At 42.0% G+C, this 27706-nt stretch overlaps 1 protein-coding gene and 1 pseudogene across 2 annotated transcripts in view; one reads left to right on the top strand and one right to left on the bottom strand.

Moving 5' to 3' along the window:
* Positions 1 to 393: 393 nt before the first annotated feature.
* LOC102543453 (serine/threonine/tyrosine-interacting protein-like) lies at positions 394 to 27620 on the bottom strand (annotated as a pseudogene).
* RASGEF1A (RasGEF domain family member 1A) overlaps positions 27483 to 27706 on the top strand; it is an 88068-nt gene continuing 87844 nt past the window's right edge. Inside the window, exon 1 of one of the 2 annotated variants that reach the window (XM_072971092.1) lies at positions 27483 to 27706. The gene's annotated coding sequence lies outside the window, so the exon portion shown is untranslated. The other variant, XM_072971096.1, reaches the window with a different exon arrangement.

The raw sequence follows: 27706 nt of genomic DNA, 5'->3' as shown, positions 1-27706 counted from the left end.
AAACAAATCCCCCCTAACTTGGATTTTGTTTAAAGTAGTATCTTTAGATCATACAAATAAATGTCTAGTATGAAAAGTGCATTATTGCAGCAATACCTCTTTGCAAGTCCAAAATTCTTGGTTTGTAATAAAACTGTAAAGAATTTTTTAAAAAAGGGAGTAAAACCATCAGTGCCATTTATTGAAGTCCAACATCTTAAAATGTTGTTCAACAAGTTGCAGAGAAACACGCCTGGCAGCAACATGTAACTGAAGAGAAACTACTTGTGCTTTTTTTGTTTTTGTTTTGTTTTGCTTTGTTTTGTTTTTTTTTACCATTTTACATTATTACTGTCTCTAGTATTTCCTCCTCCTCAAATAGAAATTCGCATCCTCTATAAGGGTGCTCTTGATTCAGCCACTCTGTGCAGTCACCACTCGCATGCTTCGAAAATCACCTTTCTTCTTCATGTGTTCTCTTCAAACTGCCTGTGATGCCAGAAGGAATAGATAACGACCTTTCTGTCTGAAATGGCAACATCACCTGTATTGTTAATTTTGCTAGATAAATGGATTCATATTCCTGAAGATGATGGACAAATCCTGCATTAGAATTAATACAAAATCTTCTTTCTTGAATGTAGGCAAATGCACCTCTGTACTTCATTCCAAATGTTTCCACAATGCATGCGGAAACAAAGGCAGCATTCCTGGAGATCCCTGCATTCCCATGGACGAGAACTTTTCCTCCACTTTGGGAAAGCCCATCAATAAATTCTTCACTCAGCGGGGAGAGGATAGCTCAAGTGGTAGAGGTCCTGGGTTCAATCCCTGGTACCTCCACTAAAAATAAATAAATAAATAAATAAATAAATAAATAAATAAATAAATAAAATAAATTACTCCCCCCAAAATTAAAAAAAAATAAATTCATCATTCGGGGGAAAAACATATTTTATTTTCAACTGGATTTTCTGCAATATCCAAGACTAAATATCTAAATAATTATTGAAAGTTAGGCTTAAAAATTTTGCTTCAATATTTTGTCTTATATGTATTATATGAGTTATGCCATGTTTCTGTAATATAGGTAGCTTGCTTTTCATAGCAGAAGACCTAGAAACAGTCCAGGTAAAATTTCCTACACCTCTCCTCTCATAGGGTAGGTCCACTCCATATGATCCAACAATCCCACTCCTGGGCATATAGCCAGCGAAAACTACTATTTGAAAAGATACATGCACCCCAATGTTCACAGCAGCACTATATACAATGGCCAAGTCATGGAAACAACCTAAATGTCCATTGACAGAGGACTGGATAAAGAAGTTGTGGTACAGTTATACAATGGAATACTACTTAGCCATAAAAAGAATAAAATAATGCCATTTGCAGCAACATGGATGGACCTGGAGATTGTTATTCTAAGTGAAGCAAGCCAGAAAGAGAAAGAAAAATACCATATAACATCACTCGTATTTGGAATCTTGGTGTCTTCTTTGCACTGTGGGAGCAAGGGGAACTCCAGCTTCAGGTCCTCCAAGGTCCTGGTCTGCAGGCTTGTGGATGGGGTGGGCTGGGAGTGGGAATTATCTGGCAGCCTGACCCTCGGACTGGCAGTGGCAGTGAGAGGAAGCAGGGCAGGTAGACTGGAGGAATGAAGGGTAGGCAGCAGGCTTACAGTTAAAACATGCAGATTAAAGGGTCCCAGCAACTCCAGCAACAGCCAGGAAGAGGAGGGTTGGGAGGTTCATTCCCAGCCACCGTGCTGCTGGTCTCCCCATCCCTGCCCCCAGTCTCCACACCCATCAGGCCACCCCCAATTCTGAAATTTCCATCACCACCCCCTCAAAACATCCTTTATGTCAATCTGCAGTAAATTACTAATCCTACTCCCAGCCCTAGGCAGTCACTACTCTACTTTCTGTTTATAGATTTGCCTTTTCTGGGCATTTAATACAAATTGTCATAAAACATGTGGTCTTTTGTTTCTGGTTTCTTTCACTTAGCATAATGTTTTCAAGGTTTATCTTTGTTGTAGCATGTATCTCTACTTCATTACTTTTTGTTGCCAAATAATATTTCTTTGTATGGATACACTATTTTATCAGTTTACTAGTTGATGGACTTGCTGGCTATTATGAATAATGCTGCCATAGACATTTGCATTCACATCTTTGTGTGGAGATAGGTTTTCACTTATCTTGGGTAGATACCTAAGAGTGGAATTGCTTGGATCATATGGTGAATTTACATTTACCTTTTTAAAAAAGAACCAAAGTGTTTTTCCAAAGTAGTTTCATCAGTCACATTTCATAAGCAATGTGTGAGTGTTCCAGTTTCCCCACATTCTCACCAAAATCTTGTATGGATGGCCTTTTTATTTTTTTTAATCATAGCCATGCTAGTAGTTGGCAAACACATCTCACAGTGGTTTTGATTTGCATATCCCTAAATGACTAAGAATGTTGAACATCTTTTCATTTGCTTATTAATACTTCCTGCATATTCTCTGGTGAAGTACCTCTTCAAATACTTTGCCTATTTAAAATTTAAAATTAAAAACTCATTTGCTAATTTGTAAGAGATATTTATATATTCTGAATACAAGTCTTTAAGCAGATATATAATTTACAAATATTTTCTCCCTGTTTCTGGCTTGATTTTAATTTTCTTAATCATGTCTTTTGAAGTGTAAAAGATTAAAATTTTGAAGCCTAATTTATTTGTTTATCTTTGGTTGCTTGTGCTTTAGTGTCACATCTAAGAAACCATTGTTTAATCCAAAGTCATGATGATTACACCTGTTTGCTTCTATTTAAATTTTGCTCTTACATTGAAGTTTCAGATCTATTTTCAGTTAATTTTGATGTATGGTGTGAGGTAGGGTTTAACTCCATTCTCTTACATGTGACTATTGAGTTGTCTCAGTACCATTTGTTGATAAGACTATTCTTTCCTCCATCGAATTGTCTTGGCAACCTTTTCAAAATCAATCGCTCATAAATGTGGTGGTTTATTTTTGGACTCTCAATTCTATTGCATTGATCTTGTTCTCTCTATGCCCTTGTGCTGGTATCACACTTTTTTTTTTTAACATTTTTTTATTGATTTATAATCATTTTACAATGTTGTGTCAAATTTCAGTGTTCAGCACAATTTTTCAGTCATTCATGGACATATACACACTCATTGTCACATTTTTTTCTCTGTGATTTATCATAACATTTTGTGTATATTTCCCTGTACTATACAGTGTAATCTTGTTTATCTATTCTACAATTTCGAAATCCCAGTCTATCCCTTCCCACCCTCTACCCCCCTGGTAACCACAAGTCTGTATTCTCTGTCCATGAGTCTATTTCTGTCCTGTATTTATGCTTTGTTTTTGTTTGTTTGTTTGTTTGTTTTTATTTTTGTTTTTAGATTCCACATATGAGCAATCTCATATGGTATTTTTCTTTCTCTTTCTGGCTTACTTCACTTAGAATGACATTCTCTAGGAGCATCCATGTTGCTGCAAATGGCATTATGTTGTCGGTTTTTATGGCTGAGTAGTATTCCATTGTATAAATATACCACATCTTCTTTATCCAGTCACCTGTTGATGGACATTTAGGCTGTTTCCATGTTTTGGCTATTGTAAATAGTGCTGCTATGAACATTGGGGTGCAGGTGTCATCCTGAAGTAGATTTCCTTCTGGATACAAGCCCAGGAGTGGGATTCCTGGGTCATATGGTAAGTCTATTCCTAGTCTTTTGAGGAATCTCCACACTGTTTTCCATAGTGGCTGTACCAAACTGCATTCCCACCAGCAGTGTAGGAGGGTTCCCTTTTCTCCGCAGCCTCTCCAGCATTTGTCATTTTTGGATTTTTGAATGACGGCCATTCTGACTGGTGTGAGGTGATACCTCATTGTAGTTTTGATTTGCATTTCTCTGATAATTAGTGATATTGAACATTTTTTCATGTGCTTTTTGATCATTTGTATGTCTTCCTTGGAGAATTGCTTGTTTAGGTCTTCTTCCCATTTTTGGATTGGGTTGTTTATTTTCTTCTTATTGAGTCATATGAGCTGCTTATATATTTTGGAGATCAAGCCTTTGTTGGTTTCACTTGCAAAAATTTTCTCCCATTCCGTAGGTTTTCTTCTTGTTTTATTTCTGGTTTCCTTTGCTCTGCAGAAGCTTGTAAGTTTCATTAGGTCCCATTTGTTTATTCTTGCTTTTATTTCTTCTAGGAGAGAATTTTTGAAATGTATGTCAGATAATGTTTTGCCTATGTTTTCCTCTAGGAGGTTTATTGTATCTTGTCTTATGTTTAGGTCTTTAATCCATTTTGAGTTGATTTTTGTATATGGTGTAAGGGTGTGTTCTAGCTTCATTGTTTTACATGCTGCTGTCCAGTTTTCCCAACACCATTTGCTGAAGAGACTGTCTTTATTCCATTGTATATTCTTGCCTCCTTTGTCAAAGATTAGTTGACCAAAGGTTCACACTCTTGATTATTGTAGATTTGTAGTAAGTTTTGAAGCCAGAAAGTGTAAGTCCTCCAACTTTGTTCTTTTTCAAGGTTGTTTTAGTTATTCTGGTTTCCTTGAATTTTCATATGAATTTTCAGATCTGCTTGTCAATTTCTTCAAAGCTTATACCTGGGATTTTGATAAAGACTGCTTTGAATCTATAGGTTAATTTGGGGAGTATTGCCATCTTAACAATATTCAGTCTCCCCATCACAAACATGGGATACCTCTCCATTTATTTTAGTCTTCTTTACTGTCTTCCAATTATGTTTATAATTTTCAGTGTACAGGTCTTACACTTCTTTTGTTAACTTTATTCATAAATATTTTTTATCACTTTTGATGAGAGTATAAATAGAGTTTGTTACAGGTTGAATTACATCTCTCCAAATATATGTTAGAGTCCTAACCAACCTTGTCCCCTGCCCAGTACTTCAGAATGTGACCTTATTTGGAGATACGGTATTTTACAGAGGTAATCAAGTTAAAATGAGATCATTAGGGTGGGCCTTTAATCCAATATGATTGTGCCCTTATAAGAAAGGGAAATTTGGACATAGACATGCACACAGTGAGTGCACCATGTGAGGACGGGAGCTGTACTGTGACAAGCCACGGAACTACTGGAAGCTGGGAGAGGGGCCAGGAATATGTCCTTCCCTCAACAGCCCTTAGAAGAAACCAAACCTGCCAACACTTTTACCTTAGACTTCCAGCCTCCAGAACTGTGAGACAACATAACACCTAATTTGTGGCATGTTGTTATGGCAGCTCTCGCAAACTAACACAGAATTGTTTTCTTAATTTTATTTTCAGATTCTTTCTTGCTGATGTATAGAAATACAGCTGCTTACATACTGATCTTGTACCCTGAAATCTTGCTGAACTTGTTTATTAGCTCCAATTGTGTGTGTGTGTGTGTGTGTGTATTCCTTAAAATTTTCTATATACTGGAGTGTGTTTTCTGCAAATAGAGTTTTACTTCCTCCTTTCTAATCTGGATGCCTTCAATATATGTAATTGAATATTTTTCTGGCTTCCTACTCAGTCGCCTCTCTCTGTGGATATTAATTATACTTATTCTAAAGTCTTTTCAGTTTGCTCAATTAACTCCAGGTCCCTGAATGTCGATTTCCACTGGACGCGTTGATTTCCTCTTTTATGATATTTGTTTTCCTTTGGTGTGTCTTAAATCACAGGAACATGTGACTGTGCACTCATCCCTGCCTTTGCCGCTTCCTGTTTACCCCTGTATGAATGTTCCATTTCTTCCTGCAGCCTCCTGTCCAAGGAACGCGAGGGGCTGGGGCAAGACTTACGGTTAGTCACGAGCCCCAGGGATGGAGGATTCTCGACTGGGGCTGCATGGCCTCCTGGGAGTTGCCCCAGGCTCTGTCCAAATGCTCACACCTACTGCCCCTGTCCTGGAGCAAGTGAAAGAGGACAAAGGGCCTAACCCCCCACTTACTGCCCCCACAGTCCCGAATCTCCACCCCTCAGTAGCCCCAGGCCCCTCTGCTCTGTCTCCATCTTCTCAAAGCCTCCAATACAATCCACTTTTCACAGTGGTTCCCTCCTGATACATTTTTTAAAAGTTTTATTTATTTTTTTTCCATTTTTTAAATTGAAATATCATCAGTTTACAATGTTGTGTCAGTCTCCGGTGTACAGCATAGTGTTTCAGTCATACACAGACATATATCCTTTTTCCTATTCTTTTTCACTCTAGGTTACTGCAAGCTATTGAATATAGTTCCCTGTGCTATACAGAAGAAACTTGTTTATCTATGCTACATATAGTAGTTAGCATCTACAAATCTGATAAAGTTTTTTGACTAAGATATTTTTTATTCCATAAATTTGTGGCCACAAGCAATTAGAAGGCTGACCTTGTCAGTTTCATCCTCTCATCTGTAAAATGGGTATACTACTCCTCTCTCAAAACATCAAATGGGAATGAACACAGGGCAAATTTCAGACAGCACCTGAGCTTTAAGGTGCAGTCAGATATCCAAGTCTACCCCCATTGCCTCACCGCAAGCAAGTTTAGAAAGGGGCGGGGGCCAGAGTCTGTGGGAACTCAGGGAACTCATGGGAGCAGGAAAGGCCAAGCAAGCACTGTCCCACTCTGGCTCTGCCCCCTTGAGATTTCCAGAGATTCAACAAACTTTGCTACCTTTGCTGGCAGTGCCCATATGACGGATGCCCAAGCCCATGCTGGTGGCCAGATGATGGATGCTCACTCTCAGCTGGCAAGGCTCAGGGCTGTGACTGTGAATGTGCATTGTTGGCACATATGCCCCTATACCTGGTTCACGTGGGTACCCTGGCACAGACACACACATACCATACATGCACGCCCACGGGCACACACACAGAAGCACATGCTGTCCTCTGCCTATATTGATCTCTGTTTCTTGATCTTTTCCTGTCCCTTTCCCACTCTTTCTCAAGGAATCTTCTCTTCCTCTATCTGTCTGTCTCCTTTTCTGTTATCTCAGCCTCAGTTTTCTTTTCTTTCTTTCTTTCTTTCTTTCTTTTTTTCTTTCTTTCTTTCTTATCAGCCATCAGCTGTGCTGCAGGCAGAGCAGTGGAGATCAATTCAATACCAGTCACAACGGCCCCAGAGCACGGGAGCCGAGGCTGAAGCTGCCCACCTGCCCTGACTGAGAATGACTGGTCATGGGGTGTGCAAATCAGGACCAACGGCCCACTGCAGTGAGCTCACAGCACACAGACACTGCTGCCCTGGGATGAGGCCCAGGGTGCCTCCCCAGAACACCTCATCTTCCATCCCTCATCTCCTGGGCAGGGGTTCATGGGCCACCCCTGGAGGGACAGCTGTGGTTCCAGTCCTGGGGTCACCAGAGGAAGCCCTGCTGGTCCAACCTGGAAGAATGACTAAGGGTCTGGCTATGAACCACTTAAGCCCAGGTAAGCGGCCTCATGATGGATGGGGATGAGCCTGTTGCTGGGGGGCCTGGGCTCTGCCTGATCCCCGCCACCTCCTCCTCTGTGAAATAGCTGCCTATTTTCCCTGTGGCATGTGACCTGTGGGATGTGAGTGTTACGGGACCTGAGTGGCCAACTAAGCAAGCACAAGGGCTTCCCTGCATTTCCTACTTCTGAGCTAATTTTCTCCAGTCATTCATTCATTCATTCGTTCAGCCTGCCATGCACATTGGGGTTGCAGCAAAACGATCCAGCCCTGCCTTTTGAAAGCTGTTTCCTCCTCCATGCAGCCCCGCATCCTTGCTTCTCTGGGAGCCTTTAACTTATGGGCCCTTCAGCCCAGAGCCCATTGTCTGCTTCCTTGAAACTGACATTTAAGAGGAGATAAATCAGAAGGATGGAGAAAACTTTCTAATCAGTTGTGATCTGTTAAGATTAAAGACAAATATTGTTAACAGAAGCACCCACATAGGAGCTTTTTATCTACATTAGAGCTTTTTATCCAGATGAGGAATTAGTCATTTAACCTGTGAGGAGGGGCAGAAGTTGGAGTTTGACAAACACATCAACCTCCAGAAAGACAAGAGCACTCAACTCTTTCTCCCTCCATTAGCAGAACACGCCTCCTTCTATGTGCGGCTCTCCTTTTTCTAGTGGAGAAAGGATTGGGGAAGGGAGAAGGGGAAATAGGAAGGGGGCATTCTCAGACCATCAGCGTCCTGGCTGGTGCCGGTTCAGGAGCCTGGGAGCTGAGGGAAGCAGGTGGTGTGGCCCACGGGTCTCCATGTCCTTCCTCTTCAAGAACCAACCATCTCCTCTCCCCATGCACCACGTGGGAGGCAGGGAGGGAACTGCACTTCTTGAGAAATGCTGTCAGCCTCCAGGCAGTTATCACTCTCAAATGAATGTTTCCATGATCAAAACCCAGTCTTGAAGAGCTTGCCATTATGGACCAGTTAAACATGTGTTGGGAAAAGTGTGTGTGTGCGTGTGCTGTCAACCTCTGTTGATCACTGCCACTGGGGAGGAACTTTCTTGGTGTCTTCCATGTGTTACCTCTTCCTTTATCTGAAGAGGAGGCTTCAGTTTACTCCACTTTAGTGATGTGGCAACTGCTTCCTGTGGGGTACAAGGGACTTGCCCAAGTCCAAACAGCCAGTAAGTGGCAGAACTCAGATGGAAACCAGCTGTGATCACTCCCAAGCCCTCTGGGGCCACAGCTCTCTCTGCTTCTAATACAGGTGCACCCAGTGACTTCTCTCACCTCTCGCTTTGTGACAAAAACTCCTCCCTCCAAATTCTCATGCTCTGTGGGTTCCAAGCAGTGTTCTTACTGAGAGGCACCTTGGGCTTCTGAAGAAGAGCATCATGTGGCCAGGGAGGCCCTCATACTGACCTTTAGCAGCATAGGAGTGAAGTAAAGGGAACTGACCAGAAATATTCCAGGGGGGAGTATTCCACCCCCTACCCCCAGGATAGCACATCCACCATTATGCTACCATGCAGAGGCTGTTCAACTGAGACCTGCTGTTGGTGACTCAGTGTCCAGAAGGAACAGGCTCAGTTCACAGGTCCCCAACATGCAGCTGAGAAGGAATTCGTGTCTATTGAACATGTACCATGGGCCAGAAATCTTTTAGTGCAATTTCTCCCTGAGAAGTGCTGGGAGAGAGACGTTATTGTCATGTCTCCATTGAACAGGAAAATAGTGGAGGCTAGGGGATTAACACTATAGAATTATTTGTGCATTAATACTGGCTTTCCCACTGGACTCTTGGCTTCAGGAGCAGAGATCTGGTAAGCCCAGCACTGAGCAACACCATTTGTTGTCTGACCTCCAAATCTAAATGGCCTCTGACTACCTAGAAAAGGAAGGTTATGGGGCTTGCTGTGGCATGTCCTTTACCCCAGAATCCTTGCCCCAGGAATCGTCTGCCCTTGTTGTCATACAGTACAGTACAGGGACATTGGTGGGAGGCAGATCTGTGTGACAGTCCTGGCTACAGTTGCTGGCTGTAATTTGACCTTTCTGAGTCTCAGTTTCTTGCCTGCTGTATCCACCCACAGGGTTTCTGTGATGATTAGAAGAGAGGACAGAGATAATAGATCAGTGGGGGACATAGGAAGTGGTCAGTAAAGGGTAGCCCTTCAGAAGGCAAGGAAGGAGCAGTGCTACACCACTCAAGGATCTGGGAACAGAGAGCTTCTATTCGAATGGAGCTCTGTCCCAGCCCAGCAGCCGTGTTGGAACCTGTGGCGGGAACGTGGGGCAGCCTCATCCTAGAGAACTTCTCCCTCTTGCAGTGGCTCCTACTGCTCTCAGGATTTCTCCATATAAAGGTGGACCTGTAAAGGCACTTCCTTTCCCACATCAAGGGCCCTTGGAAAGTTCAGCATCCCAGGTCAACAGCATGAGCTCACAAGCTAGAGAGAAGCCGTGTTCTGGGCCAAGAGGCAGAGCCACGAGGTCAGTCTCTGTTGGTCAGGCAGAGTTTGCCATTTTGGAGAACACATCACATATGTTTCTCCAGGGAGGTTGTCCAGCCCCTAGTCTTCTCGTGGCATTCATTTGCACCAAATGTTTGGCCTCCCAGCCCCTAAGTGAGTCAGTGCCCCATAGTTTAGAAGGTACACATAGATAACTGCTTGTGATGACACAAAGGGGTATGTCAGCTGCTTGTGGCATTTGCAGGGCACCTCGGCACACCCCTAACCTCAGTCCGACCCTTCCTAGTGTAGGTAAAGGGTACCTTCTTTCCGGAGACTTGACATCCGGTAATTCTATTCAGCAACGGCCCAGGAGCTGTCCTCGGTGCTGACCAACATCGCTCCTCTTTATGGCCAGGGGCGAAGGACCCCTATGACAGAGGGTGGGCTTTTAACTCTTCGTATAAAGCTGCACTTGGCGGCAGAGTTGAAAGTTCCTGAGCCTTCATGGTACCTGAAGCTTGATACCACCTGGCTGTCCTCAGCCTCAGAAGGTCGTGAGGACCTGTTTGGCCTTGGGAATAGCACAATATGCACAGCCTGCTGCTTGTAGAGAAGGGACCAACAGGTCACAGTGCCTAGAGCAGAAGAAGCTGCAGAGGACGAACTCCCCCATCAGAGGCATAAGCTCTCCAGGGCAGCAGGATACCAGTCTTGGTCATAGTCCTAAAGATGTGTTTATTTGATGTTGTACTCTTTCCCCTTTCCATGTAGTTAAAAGAAATTTCTTATTCATCTGTGAAATAAGAGAAATGGACATCTTTAAGGAGATAAATTGAACTCAAGACTTGGGTACAGATGGGACTGGACTCACAACCACTGCCTGGGGCAGAGTCCTTCTGGTTCTGCTATAAGACTTCCTGGCTTAGGATGAGGACTGAACCTCAGAAGTCCCCTTTCCCTTCCCACAAGGATACCCCTGGCTCGGTCATACTTATATCATTCATAAATGTCTGACCAGGACTCAGCTCATATTTCTAGCATAAATGCACACAGAGATGCTTGAGTGAAATGGGAATGGGGGGCTCTGGAGTCTCACACTCAGCCTTATTCCTACTCTCCAGGGTTCCCACTCCCACAGGGTCTGCACTTTAAAAGCTGTGATGCTAAACAGAGCCTTGTAAACAGTGGACATTGAATGGGTCCAGGTGGGGGTGAACAGAAAAGTTTAGCCTGGGGGCATTTCAAAGGACCCACACTTCCTCTACCTTCAGCTTCTCCTAGCCCTGCTAATTTGGTAAACATACATACTGTGGAATACCTTAAGGTATAAGTGCTTGGCCCAGATGAGAGAGAATGTCTCAGTTTAGAGAACTTACCCATAATCATGCTCTAGACACAAGAAAAGTATTTAGTTCTTGTATTTGATGCAGTAGACCTCCAGCTAAAATGGATACATCTGTGTGGAACTCTAACTTCTTTCCAAATTTCCACTGAAATGACCAGCAACAGAATATGGAAATAGGAAAAGCATTCATAAATGTTAGAAGGTGGAGAAGTGCAGAATTGCCAAATGATAAATTCAGATATTTGAGATATTCCTTCAGAAAAAAATAGGACAAGACCAACTAGAAAGAAGGACCATCCCAATCCCTGGCAGAGCACCATGAGTATCACCTGCGAATATTCAAGAATTAGAGACAAGGGCAGCTGGGGACACATATGGATTTCATCCTCCCCCGGCTCATAGCAAAAGTGTAGCATTAAAGCTGCACTAGATTTGTGTCCAATAAAAAGGAAGACTTAAAGTATATGAAGAATAGGGATATTGCCCTATGATTACCATCACAAATACAGTTAAAGAAATGTCTCTGAACAGGGTCAGAAATATACGGATTTTCATCTAACCCTCAATAACTGAGTGACCTCAGGAAAGTTACTTGATGATCTCTGAACTTCAATTTCTTTCATCAATGAGGATGATCTTGGAATTAACTTCATAGAGCTGTGAGAATTAAATGCAGTAATCCACACTATGGACTCAGCACAGGGATGGAACTTAGTAGGTAAATATTACTTCCTGAATTGGTTCCAGTGTTAGATAGGTAACATGATCCATGTTTATATCTATTTAAAAAGGAGAAGTCCAGCTTCACTAATATCTAATATGGAGGTTGAGTCTGGCAAACCAAACGTCAGGTGGATTTCAGTCATGTCTGGCAAAGACCATGTACTAGGGCAGAGCAGGAACTCCCACTGCAGAAGGTGGACAGTGGTCCCCCTCGCCACCAATTCCTGCTTTCAGAATTTTGCACCTATTGTAGGACTCAGCTACAGATACATGTAGATTATCTTTTCTTAAATAGTTGAATCTTTGCTCATACTATCTCTGTCTGGTTCTGGTCTTAGGATAATGCTGGCTTCATAGAATGATTTAGGAAGTCTTCCCTCTACTTCTTTCTAGAAAATTGGTATACTTTCTTTCTTAAATGTTTGGTAGAATTCACCAGTGACCCCACCTGGGCCTGGCGTTTTCTGTTTTGTAAGGTTATAAATTATTGATTCAATTTCTTTAATAGATACGGGCCTTTTCAGATTGTATATTTCTTCTTGTGTGACTTTTTGCAGATTGTGTCTTTCAAGGAATTGGTTCATCTAGGTTTCCAATTTTTGAATATACAGTTGTTCATAATATTCCTTTATTGTCTTTTTAATGTCCATGGGACCTGTAGTGATGTCCTTTTATTGCTTATATTAGTAATTTTGTCCTTTCTTAGCCTTGCTAGAGACATCAATTTTACTGATATTTTCAAAGAACTAGCTTTTGGTTTCATTGATTTTCTCTATTGATTTCCTGTTTTCAGTTCCATTGATTTCTGTTCTAATTTTTTATTACTTTTCTTCTGCTTAATTTGAATTTAATTTGCTCTTCTTTTTCTAGTTTCCCAAGGGGGAAGCTTAGGTGATTAATTTTAGGTCTTAATTCTTTTCAAATATATGTATTCAATGCTATAAAAATTTCCTTTAAGCACTGCTTTTGTTGCATTCTACCAATTTTAATAAGTTGTATTTTCATTTCATTTAGTTCAAAATACTTTTTATTTTGAGATTTCTTCTTTGAACCATGTTTCACTTAAAATTGTGTTGTTTAATTTCCAAGTATTTCGGGATTTCCTAACTATCTTTCTATTATTTATTTCTGGTTTAATTCCATGTGATCTGAAAGCAGACATTATATTTTATATTCTTTTAAATTTAGTATGTGTTTTATGGCCCATAATGTGGTCTATCTTGGTAAATGTTCCACGTAAGTTTGAGAAGAATGTGCATTTTGCTGTTGTTGAATGAAGTAGCTGATAGATGTCAGTCATACCCAGTTGAATTCACTGTATCATTACTCAGTTTCTGTCTGCTGGGTTTGTCCATTTCTGACTGAGGAGAGTTTATGTCTCCAAATATAATAGTGGATTTATCTATTTTTCCTTCCAGTTTTATCAGTTTTGCCTCAAGTACTTTGATGCTCTGTTGTTAGGTCCATACACGTTAAGGATGATTATGTCTTCTTGGAGAACTGACTCCTTTATCATTATGTAATCCCCCTCTTTATCACTAATGACTTTCTTTGCTATGAAGTCTGTTCTGTCTGAAATTAATACAGGTACCCCTGCTTTCTTTTGACAAGTGTTAGTATGGTATATCTTTCTACAACCTGTTCCTTTTAATCTATTTGGATTTCTATTTAAAATGGGTTTATGCAGACAACATATAGTTGAGGTCTTGTTTTTTGATCCATACTGACAATCTCTATCTTTAAATTGGTGTATTTAGATGATTGACATTTAAAGTGATTATTGACATAATTGGATTAATATATACCATATTTGTTACTATTTTCTACTTGTTGTCTTGTTTTTTTTGTTTCTATTTTTGTCCTTTTACATTTTTTCTGCCTTTTGTAACTTTAATTGATTGAGCATTTTATATAATTCCATTTTATCTCCTTGCTTAACATATTTGTTATATATATACACACATTTTAAAAACTTTTTTAGCAGTTGTGCTAGAGTTTGCACTATACATTTACAACTAATTCAAGACCATTTTAAAATAACACTATGGATTCATGAGTAGTGAAAGTACCTTATAAGTACAGGATATTTCTAATTCTTCCCCCTATCCCTTGGATCATTACTGTCATTAATGTCACTTATACATAAGCAATGCATATAATTATATACATATGCTCATATACAATGTATGTATATAATTATCAAAAATGTATACAACTATATATGCTTATGTACAAGTCATATATATATGCATATATGCTTATATATGCAATTATTTTGAACAAACTGTCATCTGTTAGATTAAGAATGAGAAACTAAAAGTTTTTATGTTACCTTCACTTATTCAATTTCCAATGCCCTTCCTTTCTTTATAGATTAGACTCTGACCTATCATTTTCCTTCTCTCTGAAGAATTTCTTTTAACATTTATTGCAAGGCAGATCTACTGGAAACAAATTATCTCAATTTTTGTTTGTCTGAGAAAGTCTTTTTTTCTCCTTTTCCTTTGAAGGAGATTTTCACGTGGTGCAGACATCTAGGTCAGTTGTTTCTTTTCTCTCAACACTTCAAATATTTTGTTCCGTTCTCATCTTCCTTTCTTGGTTTCTGAGAAGAAGTCAAATGTAAATCTTACCTTTGCTCCTTTATAGGTAAGCTTTTCTTTTTCCTTTTGGCTTCTCTCAAAATTTTTTCTTTGTCTTGAATTTCCTGAAGTTTGAACATGATATGCCTAGGTATAGGTTGCTATTATTGTTGTTTTGGTATTTATCCTCCTTGGTTTTCTCTGAGCTTCTCAGATCTGTGGTTTGGTATTTGACATTAATTTGGGGGAAATTATCAGTCATTATTTCTTCAAATATTGCTTCTTTTTTTTTCTCTTTCTTTCTTCTTCTGGTATTCTCATTACACATATGTTACACTTTTTGTAGTTGTTCCACGGTTTTTGGATGTTCTATTCTGTTTTTTTCCCCGTTTGATTTTCATTTTTGAAAGTTTCTATTGTCATATCCTCAAGCTCAGAGATTCTTTCCTCAGCCACATTCAGCCTACTAATGAGTCCATCAAAGATACTCTTCATTTCTGTTATAGTGTTTGTGATCTCTAGCATCATTTTTATTCCTTCTTAGAATTTCTGTCTCTGTGCTTACATTACCTATCTGTTCTTGCATATTGCCTACTATTTCCACTAGTGCTCTTAGCATATTAATCATAATTGTTTTTAATTTCCAGTCTGATTATTCCAACATTTCTGCCATATCTGATTCTTATTCTGATGCTTGTTCAGTCTCTTCAAACTGTGTTTTTTTGCCTTTTAGTAGGCCTTGTAATTTTTTTGTTGAAATTTGGAGATGATGTACTGAGGGAAAGGAACTCTGGTAAACAGACCTTTAATAAAGTGGTGGTAAGGTATGGGGGGAGGGAAAGCATTTTCTAGTCCTAGGAGTAGGTCTCAGCCTTCTGATGGACCTCATCTTGGTCTTGAACTTCATCAGTACTTCTCCATTGTTTTCCCCCCTAAGGTGGGACAGGATGGCTCGAGGGGGCTGGAGCTGGGGCATTTCCCTTTTCCTGGATAGGTTAGGTTCTGACAAAATCCCAGTAGATTAGGCTTTGGCAAAATAGTTTTTGTGAGGACAAGCATTATCAAGAAGTACAGAATGCTCTGCTGTATTTTAAAATGATTCATTTCCCCCTCTTTCTACCAGAAGCATGAGGAGATTTTTCTGTGATATTCATTCTGAGGACTTGGCATAACTCTTGGAGGTAAAACTTACAGAAGTATGGGGTTCCCTGATGACTGGATCCCCCTGGAGTTTTTAACTCTCAAACGTGTCCATTTTGAGCCTCCAGAAATTCATCAGCTACAGTTTAGGTTGCTCTCACATTGGCTCCCCTGAAGGTTTTTGCTCCATTAACTTGCATCTGCCTGTCTATCTCTCCAATATGGGGGATAGCAGTTTGTCCTGTGACTTCACTTCTCTGAAGAATCTAAGAGGAGTTGTTAATTTTTCAGTTTGTTCAGCTTTTTACTTGTTAGGACAGAGTGGCAACTTCTAAACTCCTTACATGTTACACTAGAATGCCAAATAGTTGAATCTTAATATGCTCTGTGGGGAGACGTAGAATGACCATGGAAGTCCTCTGTACCAGAGAGGTTTGCTGGTTACCACATGCAAATTACTAAGAGGAGTCATTGAAATTCATGAGGTTACACCTTTGTCTTTGATAAAAGGACAAGCGTTCTAAATTGTTGACATTAATGGAACTTTTCCTTGATCTTTAATGTGATGGAAAATGGGCAGTACCTCTCAAGGAAAGGAGAGACATAGTCAGATTTGATCATTTGAAAGATCACTTTGGCTGCATCATGCAGAATAGGTCTCAGGCAACCTCAGCAAGAATGGTTTTAATCTAGTGTTTGGGGTTGAGTTCTTTTTACTCACACTTCTGATACCAAATGTGTAGATTTTTTCCCCTTCACACCAACCACTTCTCTGACTTTCCAGACACCAACTGGGCATCCTACAGTTCAATTCAATTCTGACAACCCGAGTTAGCATGAGACTCCACAGATTTAAAGACTCAGTCCCACAAGAGTGTCCTCACTAGTCACAAATTTCAGGCCCCCGGGTTACCCACACTACCATCAAATTAGATTCCTGTGACACCACACAACGCACCCCCAACCTGAGTTTCGATAATTTGCTAGAACAGTTCACAGAACTCAGGAAAACAGTTTACTTACAATTACTGGTTTATTATAGAGGATACAGCTCAGGAACACTCAAATGGAAGAGATACGTAGGGCAAGATATGAAAGGATGTCATGGCTTCTTCAGACTTACCATCTTCCTAGTACCGCAATGTGTTCACCAACCTGGCAACTCTCTGAATTACATTGTTTTGGGGTTTTTGTTTTTGTTTTTTTTATTGATTAGGGGTTTTTATGGAGGTTTAATCATGTAGATATGATCGATTATTAACCTGTTCTTCAGCTCATCAACCTCTTGGAAGTTGAGGACTGGGATGAAAGTTCTAGGATTCTGATCAAGGTTTGGTGTTTCTGGTGACCAGCCCTCATCCTGGAGATACCTAGGCATCTGCAAAGAGTACCCTTATTAGAAGAAAAGACACTGCTTTCACTCAGGAACTTCCAAGGCATTTAAGATTGCCATGTCAAGGACTGGGGGCAAAGACCAAATATGAACTTAAGAAGGTTGGCTGTGATGGGAAAAGAAAGCAGAATGGGATCTATGACGCCTGGACATTCTTGGTAATTTTTGAAAATGAGAAAGGTTAGATGTTTAAATGGAAGACATTAAAGAGAGAGATGAGAGAGAGTGTAATTAAATGCATTATATTAAAGAGGAGATACGGCATCCAGAGGAGAGGATGAGAGAATGACCTCTGAAAGAAAAGGAACTGGGTCCTCCACCATGACAGGAGGGAAGAAGGGAAGGATGCAGACAAATGTATAAATCTGAGGGTAAGATTTGAGGCAGTTCCTGACGATGGTTTTAAATTTCCCTATGAGGTAAAAGAAGGAGAGTCACCATCTGACAGGGAGGGAAATAGAGAGAAGCCTGGGGTTTGGTAAAGGCCTGGAGGATTTGAAATTGTTGGGAATGTTTGGAGAATCTAGAAGAGAGTAGAGTGAAAAACTCAAACCATGAAAAAATAAGGCCATAAATGTAACCCTATTATACAAATTAAGACATTTGTTGCAGGAGAAGAGGGGGGAAATCTAGAGAATGATCATGTCCCAGGTTTCGGGTGAGTTCCTGGGACTGGCCACCAAATGAGGGTCCTTGGCATCATGCAGGAAAGAATCCAAGAGCGAGCCATAGTAAAGTGAAAGCAAGTTTATTTAGAGAGATTCACATTCCATAGACCTTCTCAAAAGGTGAGAGCAGGTCGGAATGTGAGGGTGGTTAGTTTTTATGGCCTGGGTAATTCCACATGCCAGTGAGAGAGAGAAATAGTCCATTTTGGGGAGGGGCAGAGATTTCCAGGAATTGGGCCACTGCCCACTTTTTGGCCTTTTATGGTCAGCCTTGGAACTGTCCTGGCACCTATGGGTGTGTCATTTAGCATGCTAATGTATTACAATGAGCACGTAATGAAGCTCAAGGTCTACAGGAAGTCGAATCTTCTGCTATCTTGGGCCTAGTCAGTTCTAACCAGTTTTTGTCATCAGCTGTGTCATTCTTTTAATAGTTGTATCCTTCCTCCTTCCTTCTTGTCTCATGTTGTCTCCATCAAAAGATAACACAAAAGGAGTGATGATATGAGCCATGGGTGGGGAGAAGATTGTCCAAACAATTGGACATTTACCAATTTGTAACACATTTAACTCTCACTGAACAAACGCCTAGGATGTCTAGAAAGATTCCAAAACAATAAGAAAAAGAATAATCAATAGAAAACTGAGCAAAAACCTTGAGCAGGCGTTTTACTAAAGACTAAATTCAAATGACTGATAAACATGTGCAAAGATGTCTAATGTCATTCATCATCAGTAAAACAAAAATTAAATCCGTAAGACAATACTATACAACAACCAGATATACAAAAATTGAGAAATCAACACATAAAGTATTGGTAAGGATTATGTATTAGTTTCCTATTGCTGCTGTAATAAATTACCAAAATCCTAGTGGCTTAAAACAATACAAGGCTACCGTCTTACAGTTCTGGAGGTCAGTCTCATTGGGATAAATTCAAGATTGCTGGAGGCTGTAGGAGAGAACCTGTTTCCCAGACTTCTACAGCTTTTATACGCTATCTACTTTCTTTGGCTTGTCATCCCATCCTCCATCTTCAAAGCCAGCAATGTACCATCTTCAAATCTCTCTCTCTCTCCCCTTCTGACTTCTGCTTCTGTCATCACACCTCCTTGTGTGACTCTGAACCTCATACCTCCCTCTTATAGGCGTCCTTGTGATTATGCTGGCCACTCCCATGCCCCCTAATCTCCCCAAGATCCTTAACTGATCATATCTGCAAAGTTTGTTTTAAATAATGTAAGGAAAGGACACATATTAACAGTTCTGGGGATTAGGACATGGACTTTCGGGGGGCTAGTTTATTCTGCCTACCACAGGTTGGAATAATGGGCACTCCATACACTGCTGGTAATGTGGTTAAAGCTGCTCCAGGTTCCTTGCTCAAAACCCACCAATCCCCACCTCTAGCAAGAGTTAACATTATTCTTTATGTTAAAGAGTTCAAGGATAAGAAAGGAAGCTGCAAACAAACCAAAAAACCCAGATGGAACCATCTGAGACCAAGATGGCAACTGATCTGATCTCCAACAGACCCTGAGTCTCACTACACAGTGATTTGACTACATTAGCATATTAAATGACACACCCACTGGTGACCATGACCAGATATTTAGGACCAAAAAAAGGATAACAAGGGGGTGGCACCCTACTCCCTCGGAAGAGCCTGCCCCTCCCCCAGTAACTAATGCATATGGCTCCTCATCATTAGCCTCACTCCTCCTCCCTTTGTCTTCACTCTTTAAAATTAATTCACCTTTTGCCACGTGGGCGAGATGTTGATTTGTGAAATTCATGACCGCTTCTCCATTTTTGGTCACTGAATAAAGCTTGTGCAATGTTATCAGCTTCGGTTTTGTTATTGGGCTGCCTTTAACACGAATGGAAAAAGAACCCTCCCCCGCTGAGCCAGAGAGCCTCGCCAAGCTAGGGCTGAGTAGGGTCCATATGACTTAACTCGGTAACAGATGTTTATTAGTACAACTGCTTTAGAAAACAATTGGATATTTCCTAACAGAATTGAATGCGTGCATTTCCTATGACCCAGCAGTTGCATTTCCAGCCTACACTTAAGGGAACCCTTGCACCTCGGCACCAGGAAACAGACACTGGAATAATCAAAGGGGTCGAGTCCTAGTATCTACCTCTCTGATCTCATCTCCTTTTATTTTTGGCCTTGCTTACTCTTCTCCAGACACACAAGATATTGTGTGATGAAGAATTTGGCTGGCCTTTGTCCCCTCAATCCTAAAACCCGTGGAGTTTTCTGAGTGATACAGGTGTCTTCACTATTCCTGGTGGGCCCTGAGAGCACACCTGAGCTCATGCTAATGCGGTAACTCAGGGTGGGGTCTGACCATCCAGAAAGACCAACCAAGTGATAAGAGGATTGGGGCTTTGAGTTATGTGACATAGACCCGTCTTCCAGGGTAAAGGGAAGGGGCTAGAGATTGAACCATATGGGCAACGAATGATTTAATCATGCTTATGCAATGGACACAGAAATTAAACTCTGGACACAGAAGCTCAGGTGAGCTTCCCTGATTAATAATACTATGTTCCAGGAGGGTGATGCACTGTGAGTCTGTGGGGGAAGAGATAGGGAAGCTTTGCTTTGGGGACCCTCCCGGATCTTGCCCTATGAGACTCTCCTTCCTGATTTAAATCCTTTTTGTTATGGTAAGACTGTAATCATAAGTACAGTGCTTACCTGAGTTCTGTGAGTTCTTTTGGTGAATTCTTGAACTTGAGGGAGTAGCCAGTTGGTCAGAAGTGTGGGTAGCCTGGGGACCCCTGAGCTTGGGGCTGGTGTCTGAAGTGAGGACTTACAGGTGTCTGATGTCTTGTGAGGACTGGACCCTTAACTTGTGAACTCTTAGTGACAGAAGTACATCGCACAGACCCTTTGGTGTTGGTCCTGCCTGGAGACTGCTGCACTGGCTCCTCCTTCTGCTGGAACACCTCACCTCAGATGGCTGCATGCCTTGGCTTAGATGTCAGCTCAGTGGAAAATACCATAGACCCTCCCAATGCAACTTCCCACCCTGGTGCTTTCCATCTCTTTCCCTGCTTTTGTTCCTAATTAGGACTTCTCAACTTTTGACATATGCTATTATTTATCTATATTTTTTCCTATTTATTGTAGTCTTCCACCCCTAGAATGCTCATGTGGGAAGGGATTTGATCTGCTTTGATCATTCTTCTATCCTAATGCCTAAAGGAGTGCCTGGCACATAGAAGGTGTTCAAGAAATATTTGTCCAATGAATGAATGAATAATAGCAAAAATGTCAGCTTCCCAAATGTCTGCTAATAGTAAACCAAATAAATGTATTATAACAGAATACCAAACAACAGTAACATGAATAAACTAAATAAATTCATCAACGTGGTGGATGAATCTCACAAACATAATATTGATGATACAAGCAAGTGACAGTAGGAAATATAGAGTATGATTCCATTCACACAAGTTCAAAAATGGCATACATATCTAGGGGTAAAAGTTTAAACAGAGGCATGGGAATAAATATCAGGATAATGGTTACCTCTGGGAGGGAGGTGGCAGTGAGACAGGAGGGAAGGGGGCAGGGTACAACCACTGAAGGACTGACACAGCCATTGAGGACAGGACAAACTGGTTAGAACCAAGATGGCAGAAGATCCGTCTTCCAGTAGACCTGGAGCCTCATGGTGCACCGACAGGAGCCCCAACAGTTCCCAGGCTGACCATAAAAGTCAAAAAGTGGGCAGGGGCCTGATTCCTGGAAATCCCTGACCCTTTCCCAACGTAGCTGGAATAATCCACCGACCTGTTAGCATATGAAATTACTGGGCCCATTAAAAAACTAACAACTCTGCACCTCGTGGTTGCTCTGTCTCTTGTCTCTTGCCTTCTGAGAGAGGCTGCGCTCTGTCTATGGAGTGTGTATCTCTCTAAATATACTTACTTTTGCTTGACTATGCCTTTCTTTTGAATTCTTTCCTGCGTGAAGTGAGAACTTATTCTCTGGCAACAGTAGGGAGAGGGGATAAGGGGCGAGCAACTGGGGAGTACAGAAAGGGGGCTTCTCATGTACTGGCAATGTGCTGTTTCTTAACCGAAGTCCTGATTCCATGGGTGTTCTCACGTGATTCTTCTTAAAACTGTACGTATACATTTCATACACTCTTCTGAACGTCTAACATATTTCACAGTTTAAGAAAAGGAGAGAAGGAACTGGGTGACTGAGTAGCGTTGAGGTCTCAGTTCCATTGAGGAATTTGGTGTGACTTTAGAGTGATAGCAGGGCTGTGTCATTATATCTAGCAGCACTTAGATACCTGAGGGTACACCTGGAGAAGGCAGAGTTGGGGTCATCTGTCACTGGAGTTTTGCCGGCTGGGAGACAGGAAGGTAAGACAAGCAGGGAAATCTAGCGTATCGGCAAGGGAGCAATTGAAAACCTATTCTGTGGAAACAAGGCCAAAAGGGGAGGAAAGTAAAATCAGGAGGGAGAAAGCTGAAATCCTGGGAAGACCTAGTTTGGGCCGGGAATCAGAGATCTAGAGAACCCAGCGCAGTCAATGACCAGAACTCCATGGGTGTAAAAAGCTAAGCCAGTATAATCACTGTGATGGGACGTCTTAAAGCGGGGGCACATCTGAGACAAGACAATGTCTGGGTGCAATAGTGGCTGAATTGCTACGGGCCTATATATTTTGGTTCCCACAACCTGCAGAAATCCCTCCACCTCAAAGCCAGCCCAAATAAAGCAACGTTTCTAAGTACTACTGAAAGGGAACAGGACCCTGTGCCGCCCCCTCCCCTCAACCCCTGACTCTCGTTTATAGAAAAGCTGAAGTCTCCCAGGCCTCCCTGAGTCACAGAAGAGCAGGCTCAAGTTGTTCATTAGGACAAGCCTGCAGGCATTGGGGGATGGCAATGACTCTGACCGCTTGTCTCAATGATTAACTGAGATTATTCCTTCATTTCCCTTTAAAACTTTCATGGCTGAACAGAATCTTTGGAGGTGGTTTTTTAGGGGGGATGCTGGGTCCACCAGGTTGCAGCCATTCTGATTAAAAGCAGCTTTCCTTTTTGTTACCAAGGTTCTTGCCCCCAGGATCATACCCCTGCCCCTTCCTCAAACAGAAACCAATTACTCTTATCTAAGTCTCAGAAGGCAGCTGCAGAGAAGAAATAAGAACTGATTAGAAGCCACTGAGTCCAAGATGGTGGAGGATCTGACTTCCAGTGGACCCCGAAACTCATTATATGCTCATTGTAATGCATTAGCTGCTAAGTGACACACCCACCAGCGCCATGACAGTTGACGATTGCCATGACAACAACCAGAAAAGCCCATACAAGGACTGAAAATCTCCATCAAGGACTAACTGGCTTCATCACACCTGGAAGGAGGACATGATGGCAGAAGCTTCTCATAAAAGCCCATGCGGCCCGACCCTGCCTGGAACTGCCCCTACGGCCCATCTTGGCCAACGGCTCCCCCTGAGCACCTCTTTCTAACTGGAGTGCTTCTCTTCCCTTCTCCCTGCTTTCCTTCCATTTCCCCTTCTGAGCAATAAAGCAGCTGTTTATTTGGTCCCTCTGCCTCTGCTATGCAAATTCTTTCACAGTCTGAGGCAAGAACTCACACTTTGGTGGGCCTCCTAATTTTCGGGTCCCTCCATTGGCTAGCACTACCAGCGTATGCATCTGGTATTCTGTCGCTATGCAGATACACCTCGGGACTCCCTCCCCAGCATGGGTAAGGGGGATAGCAGACAGCAGGAGTGCTTGGAACAAAAGGATTTTTGGCTCCTCCCCTTTCTTTGACCTAGGCACTTTTGGCTCTGTCTCTCCAGTAGCAAACACTTATCACCATTAGCACTATTAGTGCCATTAGAGTCTCCTGGTCTGTCACCATCATCCATTATCTAACTGTTGCACCAGCCTTTCAACTACTTCCTCCGCTTCCCATGTGCATACTACAGAGTTCTTCGAGGCCACAGTGGCAATGCTGTATTCATTGGCAGTAATGGATCATCCTTATTCTCCCCATAATCACTGACAGAGCAAAAAGGAGGGGAAAATCAGAAACTTGTGGACATCTCAATAAAAAGAGATGACAAGGTAGTCACAGAAGCCTGTAATTATATTGGTGATTAAAAAGTATTTCTAAATTTACATATAGTAAAATTCACTCATTTTTGGCTCTTTTAAGTCTTGACAGATACATAGAGTCATGTGACCACCATTACAAATCAAGATAGAGATACACTTCATGGCCCCTAAAAATTTCCCCATGCTTTTGTCAACCCTCCCTTATCCCTCACCCCAGCAACTCCTGAGGACCACTGATCTGTTCCCCATCTCTACAGTTTTGCCTTTTCTAGAATGTCATATAAATGTCATGTACATGTGTGAATGAAAATACTGCAAGCCAAATCAGTAAACAAAGAATGCTGAAGCCATCAAGTCATCAGCAGCTGCCACCACTCCACAGTGAAGACAAGCCTGCAGCCCAGCCTCTGCAGCCACTCACAGTGGTGCACTCTGAGGGGACTCAGAATAAGAAAGGACAGGATACTGGCCCTAGATAGCTAGATGCTTGTCAAAGGAATGAATTCAATGAGCCCAAGTGTTTGCTCCCTCCCATACATAGAAAAGCACTAAATTCTTTAACTTGAGATGCCTGATTTTCTTTAGTTAACAAGTAATCTTTTAATGTTCCTACTACCTGATCTTTGTTGTAAAGCTCCTATATATCCTGGCTCCCCCCAACTCTTCGGAGCAGTCCCTCAGAGCAATCTGACAGGCTGTCATCCTGGGCTCAAGTCCTCAAAATCGTCCACTGAATAAAACATAACTTTCAACTTTTAGGTTGTGCATTTATTTCAGTCGACACATGGAATCATACAGTTGGGGTCCTTTTGAGTCTGGTTTCTTTCACTTACAATGCTTTCGAGAATCATTCACGCTGTGGCTGAGCAGTAGTCCACTATATGGATGTATCAGTTTGTTGACCCATTTGCTCACTGGAGGACTTTTGGGTTGCTTCCAATTTGTCTCAGGAGCTGACATAATACAAGATATATTTCAGTAGCAGTGGAGGTTTGGACTTTATTAACCAACCTGACCTAACTAACACATACAGAATAATCATTCTTCTCAAGTGCATATGGGACATTTACCAAAATAGCACACATTCTGGGTCATAAAGAATGTATAAGCAGATTTCATATAATTGAAACAATTTCAGAGTACATCTCTGCCTTTCGTATAATTAAATTGGGACTCTGCAACAGGAAGATGACTAGAAAATCCCCTAATATTTGGAAACTAAGCAACACCCTTCTACATAACTCACAGGACAAAAGAGAAATTAAAATGGAAATTTAAAAAAATCTTTAGCTAAATGATAATAAAAACACGTTTAAAACCTCTAAGAGACAGTAAAGTAGTGCTTAAAGGGAAATTTATAGTTTTAAATGTATATAGTAGAAAAGGAGATTGAAAACCAATGAGCCTGGCTTCCAACTTAAGGAATGAACAAACCCAAAGGAGAATAAATATCCCTCCAAAGTTAGAAATATAGAAATAATAAAACTAAGGACAGAGATCAATGAAATACAAGGCACAGTTGAGAGAACTCAACAAAGTTGAAAATTGCTTCTCTTGGAAAAAAATTATAAAATTGACAAAACTTCAGCTAGTCTGCTCAAAGAAAGAAAAATGCAAAGATTCCCCAGCATCAGAATGAACAGTGGGACATTACTACAGATTCTACAGACATCTGAGGAATAATATGAGGGTGTTAGGATAACTTGTCAGTAAATCTGCAGATTTAGACAAAATGGAAAAATGTTTCAAAAACACAATTTACCAAAGTGACATAGGAAAAAGTGGATAATCTGCATGGCCCTATATGTATTAAAGAAAACGAATTTGTAATTTAAAAACTTCCTACAATAAAAGTCAAGGTGCAATTATGCTGTACAGCAGAAATGGACACATTGTAACTGACCATACTTCAATTAAAAAAAAAGTCAAGGTGGAGATGGTTGTTTGTGTTCTCATTGAAAATCTGTCAAGCACAAATTTATGATTTGTATACTATCATGTATGTATATTACACTTACAAAAAGCTGTCAATGTTCACTTAAAGTAAACAAATAATATTGGGAGTGATGGGTGGGGGTATAAATGAAATGAAGTTGGCCATGAAAATTGTTGAAGTTGCATCATTAGGCTTATTATACATTCTTAGGTCCTTTGTAAATGCTTGCAGTTTTCCATAACAAAATGTTTTTGTAAAAAAAAAAAAAAAAGTCAGACCATAACATAAAGTCCACCAGCTTTGCCGCTCCCTCTGAGTCAAAGCCACAATGGGCCAATGGCCCGCCAGGATCTTTTTGATCTGGTTACTCCCTGGAATCTCACTCTCCACCACATTCTCACTCATTTTCATACCACTCTGGCCTTGTTATGGCTTGCACATGCCCAAGGCATATTCCCATCCCAAAGTGCCTTTGCACTTGCTGTTCCCTTAGCTTCAAATGTTCATTCTTCAGACTCAGCACGGCTTGCCTCAGTCAGGTCTTTGCTCAAATGTCACCCTTTCAGTGAAGACTTCCTTGACTACCCAAAATAAAATAACTGACTCCATATATTGATACCCTATCCCTTCTCCCTGTCATACTTTTCTCCAGAGCATCTGCTTCATCTGACATATGAAATATTTACTTGCGGTTTTATTTACCTCAAAGATGCAAAAATGCAAAAATTCTCCCTCAAAAATGTAAATTTCAACCAGACTGGGATATTCACACTTGTACCCCAGTGCCCAGAATGGCACTTTGCATATAGTAGGTGTTCAATGAACCTATACTGACTGAATGAATAAAAAAGGTCCTAGACCTCGCCAAGGTGTGTTACCTTCCCATTCTTCCATCCAGACCTCTCCAACCTGTGGGCTTCCTGGCCCCAGATTTGTTCCATATTCACCTGAGTCTGGGCAGCCTGCAAGGGTCATTTCTGACCTCGACCCCACCTCCCCAAACCCAGGTTGTTGCCAGAGAACAGGGATACCCCTTCAGAGAGACAGGAGGCTCCGCTGGGAGCCAGAAGACTTCTTAGTGGTTTTGGAAAAATGGGGACTATGGAATTTCCCAAGATGGTTTTGGACCCTTGCTCTGCCACTTACCAGCTCTGAGATCCTGCAGGGTCACTTCACTTCCTAACCATCTGTTTACTCATCTGTCCCAGGGCAACACCACCAACACCAACCATACAGAGTGGTTGTGATGGCTAATGGGAATAACCAGAGGGACCAGATTTGCCCGCGGAAGCTCTTTAACTGTCAGATGCTGATGATAAAAATTTTGGCGGCTCTCAGAGAGCCCCCAAAGGGTCTTTTACAGGAGATGGACACATCACCTTTTAGGTTGTTTGTTACCTTATCCTTTATAAAATGAAAAGCTGGCTCTGTCGCTCCCTGCTCCCTCCCTCTTCACCCTCAACCCCTACCCTTGCCCAGCGCCCTGTGCCCTGGACACGCGCTCTACCTCGCCTTGCACCTTCCGTTCGGCACTTTCCCTCTCCACGCGCCTGCCACGCGCCCCTCCTCACCCGGCGCTCTCGCCCCACACACTCTCTCTCGCTGCGCCCTCCTTCTCCCGGCGCCCGCCCCGCACCCTTGTCCCGCGCCCGCCCGCTCCCCACGCTCTCGCGCCCGCCCGCTCCGTGCCCGCACCGTGCCCGCCCCGTGCTCGCTCCGCGCTCGCTCCCTCGCTCGCGCTCCCCGGCGCCGGCTGCGGAGGGAGCCGCTCTGCCCGCAGCTGGCGCAGCGCGGGGGCGGCCGCGGGTGGGCGGGTGCCGCGGGCCCGGGTGCCGAGCATGAGCCGCCGCCGGCGCCGGCCGCGCGCTGCTCGGGGCCCGACTGCGGCGCGAGGGCTGCGCTGGAGCTACGCTGGCCCGGACCGAG

This window comes from Vicugna pacos, chromosome 11, assembly GCF_048564905.1.
Source record: "Vicugna pacos chromosome 11, VicPac4, whole genome shotgun sequence".
Taxonomy (NCBI): domain Eukaryota; kingdom Metazoa; phylum Chordata; class Mammalia; order Artiodactyla; family Camelidae; genus Vicugna; species Vicugna pacos.
This window is presented reverse-complemented; position numbering and strand designations above follow the sequence as displayed.